This window comes from Silurus aristotelis, assembly GCF_946808225.1.
Source record: "Silurus aristotelis genome assembly, chromosome: 5".
Taxonomy (NCBI): Eukaryota; Metazoa; Chordata; class Actinopteri; order Siluriformes; family Siluridae; genus Silurus; species Silurus aristotelis.
The window spans coordinates 47,501-52,500 of record NC_139578.1 but is presented as its reverse complement, the minus strand read 5'-3'; the positions used below and the strand labels follow the sequence as shown (position 1 = coordinate 52,500).

Genomic DNA, 5,000 nt, shown 5'->3' with positions numbered 1-5,000 from the left:
TGTGTGTGTGTGTATATGTTTAAAAACCTTCATGATCAGTCACATCCGTCTGTCTGTTTCCCCGTCTGTCTCCCTCTCTTTCCATCAGTCTTTTCCTCTCTCTCTCTCCTGCTCTCGCTCTCTCTCTCTCGCTCGAATTTTGCATCCTGTTTTGAATGAACATGTCCACCAGCAGGAGAATCAGTTTGTCACATGCAGTTTATTTATAATAACAAAATATATATTATAAAATATAATTTCAGTCTTTCACATCACATTTAACTTCACCCCAATAGTTTACTAATTTATTTTATTTTCAGATTGTTGTTGTTGTAGTTTTATAGTTACTGCAGGAAAACCAGAGCTTTAATTTTCTTTCCACCACAAACCAAAGCAAGGATGCAAACTTTTGGATGCCTCACTGTCTCTCAGCGCACGTCTCTGTCTCTTGGCGTGTTTGTCTGTCTCTACATGTGTCTCTGTCTCTCGGTGCACGTCTCTGTCTCTGCGTGTGTCCTCTGTCTCTACATGTGTCTCTGTCTCTCAGCGCACGTCTCTGTCTCTTGGCGTGTTTGTCTGTCTCTACATGTGTCTCTGTCTCTCGGTGCACGTCTCTGTCTCTGCGTGTGTCTCTGTCTCTACATGTGTCTCTGTCTCTCAGCCGCACGTCTCTGTCTCTTGGCGTGTTTGTCTGTCTCTACATGTGTCTCTGTCTCTCGGTGCACGTCTGTGTCTCTGCTCTCTCGGTGCACGTCTCTTGGCGTGTTTGTCTGTCTCTGCGTGTGTCTCTGTCTCTCGGTGCAACGTCTCTTGGCGTGTTTGTCTGTCTCCTGCGTGTGTCTCTGGTCTCTCGGTGCACGTCCTCTTGCGTGTTTGTCTGTCTCTACATGTGTCTCTGTCTCTCGGTGCACGTCTCTGTCTCTTGGCGTGTTTGTCTGTCTCTGCGTGTGTCTGTCTCTCGGTGCACGTCTCTTGGGTGTGCCTCTTGAGCGCATGTCTGTTTTTCATGTGTCTCTCTGTCTGTGTGTCTCTGTCTTTTAGCTTGTCTCCCTCTTCCTCCTTGTGTCTCCTCTCTGTTCAGTATTGTCCACACAGGTGATGGATTGAAGAGTTTGGACTTTATTTGTTTTTGTTTGTACGTTTGTTAAAGCTTAAGGGCACGATACACAATACACACCGGTTTATCTCCCACACACATGGACACGTTCCTGCTGACCTCAGAGCCTTGTCAGTACATGGTTAAATGGGGGAGGCGTGTCCTGATGTGATACGTTACCATGACAATGACAGAGAGATTTTACTATTCAAATTCGATTCATACCTCGGACAAACTTACCTGGTGTTCGTTTCACTGCCGGTTACACAGGTGTACCCCACAGCCCTGAGTCCAAACTGCACCAAGTACACAACCGTGTGTGTGTGTGTGTGTGTGTTGTGTGTGTGTGTGTGTGCCCCAAAGCCCCGAATCCAAACTATTATTTCTATGTTTTTTGACAGTTACATAAGCTTGTGTCATTGTTGCCATGGTGACAAGTTCGGATGTCTTTCACTTAAAGGAACAGTTCAGCCAAAATTTAAATGGTGTGTGTGTGTGTGTGTGTGTGTGTGTGTGTGTGTGTGTGAGAGAGAGAGAGAGAGAGAGAGAGAGAACAGACAGATCTGACCAGTAGGTGCTGCTTTGAGTAATATTTCATTGGGTTATAAATGAGGTGCGTCGTTGTTGTTATTATTATTGTTGTTGTTGTTGTTGGTCTTTTTCTAATCCTAAAGTCCTAATACTAATCCTCCTCTGGCCCATGTGTTGCAGACGTCTGAGCGTCTAGACGTTATATTTCTGCTGTTAATAAAAGCAGTGAGCTGCATCTGAGGCAAGCCTGGTGATGTGTTTTTATTGGCTGAGAAGAAACCACCATAACACACTGTATACCAGCGAAAAGAAGTGTGTGTGTGTGTGTGTGCGCAAGCGCATATGCTAATTTCTGTTCTTATTAATGATATCAGTAACTGTACAGATGCTAAACTTTTCTACTGCACATGCTAAAGTCAGAAGTATGTGGATCCCAGGGCATCACCCTTCTGGATTTCTTTGCTGTTCCTTTTTAAATGAATGGGCAATAAGGAGTAGTTGCCCCTTTCTAGGTAATAAATGCCCACCACTCTTGATGGAGTAGGCGAGAAGCTGCAGGAAGTCTCACAGGTACAGAGGTGATTACCATGTGTTTAATGTGGAGGAAATATTTAGTTTGTAATAAATGACAGGAGAAATAATTCTGTTAATTGATTCTGGGTTTAATAAACACATCCACAAACAAATACAATTTATATTTTGTAAATAATTAAATAAGGGGACAGAACTGTCCTCCTGCAGGTCCTCGCTTTGTCTTCCGGCAGGTCCTCTCGCTGTCCTCCTGCAGGTCCTCTCTCTGTCACGAACACAGCCCGTGAATATTATGTAGTGGGCGTGACCAAGGTCGTCTCCTCAGAAGTGGGCGTGGTATAATTCTGATTTGACGCGAGGTTGGTCATGGTGTTCCCGGAAGTGGGAGTGGCTTGCTTTTTTTTTTTTTTTGCTCTCGGTTTCGAGTGCACTTGTACGGATGCCGGAGAGAAGAAATGAAAGGCTGAAGATCATTAATAAACACACAGACACTGAAGATGTTGCAGTGTGTTTCAGACAGGCTGAGAGTTCATTAGGCGAGATGGAGTGAAGTCTGAGAGAAGTTGGAGATGTTCACTGTGACTCTGTATAAAGTGTAAAGCGGTGAGTAAACGACTTTATGGTTTTAAACTATAATGATGGTGTAGTGGAGGAGAGGCAGTGCGCGTGCAGCTCGAGTCACTGTTCAACATGTTTCATACAATAAATCTCATTCTGCGCTTTCTGTTCATTCTCTTTTTGTATTTTGCATTCCACACATTCTCTCTGTGTGTGTGTGTGTGTGTGTGTGTGAGTGTGAGTGTGTGTGAGAGAGAGATTTATCTCCCATCTTTTTTATCAGTTTCACTGTGTGGCTTCAACTCACTTTACTGACTCTCCAAACTGACTCACTTTACTGACTCTCCAAACTGACTCACTTTACTGACTCTCCAAACTGACTCACTTTACTGACTCTCCAAACTGACTCACTTTACTGACTCTCCAAACTGACTCACTTTACTGACTCTCCAAACTGACTCACTTTACTGACTCTCCAAACTGACTCACTTTACTGACTCTCCAAACTGACTCACTTTACTGACTCTCCAAACTGACTCACTTTACTGACTCTCCAAACTGACTCACTTTACTGACTCTCCAAACTGACTCACTTTACTGACTCTCCAAACTGACTTGACTCTCCAAACTGACTCTGTTTACTGACTCTCCAAACTGACTCTGTTTACTGACTCTCCAAACTGACTCAGTTTACTGACTCTTTTAATGACTTTCTTTAGTGATTCTGCCTCGCAATAAAGAAAGAAGATTTGAGTCAGTGAATGTTATCTGATGGTAATGGATGGTGTGTATGTGTGTGTGTATGTATGTATGTGTGTGTATATATATATATATTACTGTGTGTGTGTGTGTGTGTGTGTGTGCACGCTGTGAAGTTGCTTAGGGTTTATTTTTCCTCAGAACACAGGCTAATTATTGAGCCAGCTGTGTTACACATTACAGGTCTCTCTCTCTCTCTCTCTCTCTCTCTCTCTCTCTCTCTCTCTCTCTCTCTCTCTCTCTCTCTCTCTCTCTCTCTCTCTCTCTCTCTCTCTCTCTCTCTCTCTCTCTCACACACACACACACACACACATTCATATTTGTGTGGTTATTTGTTTTGGTTTATTAGTGTAGATGAGGAGGTGCTGTTGAGGGAAACGGATGTGAGGAACAGCTGGAGTAGCTCTGTAAGTTTAACATTCAGCCTCATTTGCCTTTTTCCACTCGGCTCTGACTCTAAAAATTCACACACACACACACACACACACACACACACACACATACACACACTAGGACTTTTACATGATTGTTGCCGTAGCAACCTAAAACATTTTCATTAAGATGAAGCTCATGTTCCTCAGGGAACCGTAACCCTCAGAATTCTCCTGAATGGAATTTAATAAACACCTTCCACATGAGGAGCAGTGGGAGAATGTGATTGGATGGTAAGGAGCTGTAGGGAGAATTTGATTGGACGGTGATTGGATTGTGAGACGAAGGGGAATGTGATTGGATGATAAGGATCAGTAGGAGAATGTGATTGGATAGTGTTTGAGGATCACAGAAACAGATTCCAGATGTTTTGATATGATTTTATAAAGAGAAAGTGTGGCAATGTTTCAGAACAAGTTTATACATTTTGTGTGTGTGTGTGTGTGTGTGTGTGTGTGTCCGTCCACGCCCAGCACACACAGTAAAAGAACCGGTAAATGAGTTACAGTGTGTGTAAACATAAGAGCAGGTGAAACCGAGTGTGTTCAGCTCCACTCATCACACACACACACACACACACACACACACACACACAAAATGTATAAACTTGTTCTGAAACATTGCCACACTTTCCCTTTATAAAATCATATCAAAACATCTGGAATCAGGCAGAATGTCAAGGACACTACACACTGCATATCTCTCTCTCTCTCTCTCTCTCTCTCTCTCTCTCTCTCTCTCTCCTTTTTCTGTTTAGGTAAGTATGTAAAAACCTGTCTGTTTTGTCTTCACTGCATGTGCATAGGTCGTGTGTGTGTGTGTGTGTGTGTGTGTGTGTGTGTGTGTGTGTGTGTGAGTGAGTGAGTGAGAGAGAGAGAGAGAGGGAGCTAGCTCTCCTGCTTTTCCTGTTTTTTTTTTTTGTTTTGTTTTTTTTGATAACACCAGGCTCAGGGAGTTGAACACTTCTGAATGACTTACTGAGGGGGGTGTGGCCAAGATACAAAGTGGCCAGCCACCTGAAGAGAGGGGCGTGGTCACACAGGGGTGTGGTCACAGACAGCTGGAATATTTTGAGCATTATTTCAGTGGAATGTTACACAATGGATTTTTATAT

The 5,000-nt window shown here is 43.4% G+C and overlaps 3 protein-coding genes across 6 annotated transcripts in view; 2 read left to right on the top strand and 1 right to left on the bottom strand.

Moving 5' to 3' along the window:
- The window catches only part of insra (insulin receptor a), a 16,896-nt gene extending 15,045 nt beyond the window's left edge, over positions 1 to 1,851 (top strand). Inside the window, exons 21-23 of one of the 2 annotated variants that reach the window (XM_083540907.1) lie at positions 1 to 698; positions 1,021 to 1,582; positions 1,628 to 1,851. The exon at positions 1 to 698 is cut by the window's left edge and continues 1,220 nt beyond it. The gene's annotated coding sequence lies outside the window, so the exon portion shown is untranslated. Of the gene's footprint in view, positions 699 to 1,020 lie in introns of both variants that reach the window. The other variant, XM_083540906.1, reaches the window with a different exon arrangement.
- Positions 1 to 5,000, bottom strand: part of myadmb (myeloid associated differentiation marker b) — a 99,827-nt gene that overhangs the window by 63,584 nt on the left and 31,243 nt on the right. The window lies entirely within an intron of this gene.
- arhgef18a (rho/rac guanine nucleotide exchange factor (GEF) 18a) overlaps positions 2,489 to 5,000 on the top strand; it is a 37,758-nt gene continuing 35,246 nt past the window's right edge. Inside the window, exons 1-2 of one of the 3 annotated variants that reach the window (XM_083540909.1) lie at positions 2,530 to 2,740; positions 3,804 to 3,861. The gene's annotated coding sequence lies outside the window, so the exon portion shown is untranslated. Of the gene's footprint in view, positions 2,741 to 3,803; positions 3,862 to 5,000 lie in introns of all 3 variants that reach the window. The other 2 variants (XM_083540908.1, XM_083540911.1) reach the window with 2 other exon arrangements.